This window comes from Nematolebias whitei, chromosome 16 (assembly GCF_014905685.2).
Source record: "Nematolebias whitei isolate Nwh7 chromosome 16, NemWhi1, whole genome shotgun sequence".
In the NCBI taxonomy this organism is placed as follows: Eukaryota; Metazoa; Chordata; class Actinopteri; order Cyprinodontiformes; family Rivulidae; genus Nematolebias; species Nematolebias whitei.
The window spans coordinates 16509232-16511609 of NC_056513.1; positions in this window are offsets into that span (position 1 = coordinate 16509232).

A 2378-nucleotide genomic window follows, 5' to 3' on the forward strand; every position below is an offset into this window, starting at 1 on the left:
ATATATATATGTATTTATTAATTGGGTTTGGTGAGTAGGACGTGGAAAGGTTGCAGTTCCACAGCCATCTTGGAAATGCCCTCATTTGTGTCCTTGATGTTATTTTTTTATTTGTAAAACAACTCAATCCACTTGAATTTATCCATGCTTTAACCTTTTTTTTTTCCATTTAACCTAAATATTAGAATACTCCAAAAATTTACTTTAGGTTTTAGAGCGACTTTGGATATTAAAAACCCTGAGCTTTTAAGAGCAACAGAACCACCAACAGCAGAGTTCAGGCTAATCTGCCAACATTTCTCAAACGCACATCATAACTCGCCGCCAAGGTCCGAGACCAAACACGGGCTCTGCTTTCTCTCATCTTCCTCGCTGTTTACCATTATTCTCAGTGTATCGTTAAATTCCCCATATGCTGTGTCATCTGTAAAGGTTTTCTCACACATCTGAAGCTTTCAGGTGACAGAGAAGATCATCGTTTTTTTTTCTTTTCTTGAATGCTTTAGGAAGTTTTCCATCACGGAGTCGCTTTCAGAAAGCAAACATCATTGAAGCACTAAATCACGTTTTTTGCAGTGGCAATATAATTTTAAAAATCTGGCATCTATAGTTTGGAAAATTTGATTCAGTTTTATAACATTTTACCAACCTAAATCCCTTAGTGTTGTAGTTTTGAGTTAGATTTGGTTTAAAGCCAAGATAAATGAATGTTAATGGCGCCAAAACTGTCGGTTCATATAAAACAAGTAATGTGAGCAGGCTAAGGACAAGCCTGATTATTCACACAACCTCCGGAGTTGTGGTCCATTGTGGATTACAAACAAGCAGCTAACATTTTATTCTCAGATTGGTTATTAGGGTAAAACTTCAAAGTATATTAGACTGGACTTCCTTAACTGACCCTTGAGAGGTTCAATTTTTCTCTTCGCAGTTTTGAAGCCCAGATCGTGAGCTTGCCTTATTAGAGGAAGGGGCAAAGTGAAATCTTCGTATGTGTTTCATATGTTTCTGTCTCTTAGGGCCTCATTTTGTAGGTGTGATGTTAAATATGCTGCGTGGACTCCTGAGCGGGACACAGACACCAGAGGATGTGACCAGATGTAACAAAAACTCCCACAGGTGTTCAACCACAGTCATTAAATACTATCAAATCAAAAGTCCACACTTTACAGCGTTAGGAGCACATTTCTTAAACAAACTGCTCAACTGTAGGTTATCATTTAAATGGAAAGAGTAAGCACACTTGTCAAGGTTTCAGAAATATCTGAACAATTTATTCGTGACGGGATGTGAACCAGAAGTGTGCTGATGTTACTGCAAGAACTTGGAGTGAAGTCATCTGGTTTTACTGTTGTGGACTGACCCAAACATGGTAGCAGTGGTGTGAAGTTTAGAGACAGACCTGTTAACTGTGAGGTCGTCATCAGTTCAGGTCCTGGAACAGGCTGAGAGTGTGAATGGAAAACATACCAACAGCTCTTTCATCTATAATACTCCTAATCTCCATCTATTAAAACGCAGCTGGTCAGTGGACAGTATGTTTGGCTGTAAAAGACAGCTGGTCAGTGAGTGTCTGTTGGAATGATTATAGCGTCAAAGCAGAGACTTTGGACATGAAAATATGTTGTTTTGTGAAGTTTATCACATTAAACCTCGGTGATGTTCGAAAAAAGTGAAGAAAAATCAACAGTTTCCATTTCTGTGACATTAACTGGGCCTGGTCTCTTTTCCTGAAGAGGTGCAAAGCAGCCATAGGTTTCACTTCTGGTGCCACTTTTAACTGTGTGGGCAAGCCTGAAAACTTATAACATCTAACTGATGGAAGATGTTGTTATGGACTAAATGTGCCTGCCAGTCACAACAGAGAAAAGCTTCAGAGGCTGAAACCTCATCCCAGAAATCACTGCAGATTTGTCTGCAGGGATGAATGCTGGTGGAATTTCTTTTAACATTAAAAAACGTCCTAAATGAAATATCTGGAAAATAGGTAGAATACCGCTGAACCTTAGAGGCATCATATGAGGTATCACAGACCTCCTGTCCTGTGTGTTAGATGTCACATGACCTACATGCACAAAAGGTTCTTTCAGTGAGAACAGGGCAGTAGGTAACATAAAGTAAAAGTCATGACCCGTGACTGAATGACACACAGCTGGTCCGACAACATACCTGGCTGGGGCCGCCCCCAGTATAATGGCTAGAAAGTATCTTGGCAACAATATACTTGCATTCTTCACTGATCTTTAATTTTTGTAAATAAAAAAATTAAATTTTCACTTGTAGTAGATGTGAGTAAAGAAGAAAGAAGGGTGGTGGTGCTTTTCCCTCACCTTACACTTACATATGCTCTCATTAAAATTGGGGCACCGTGCCAGTTT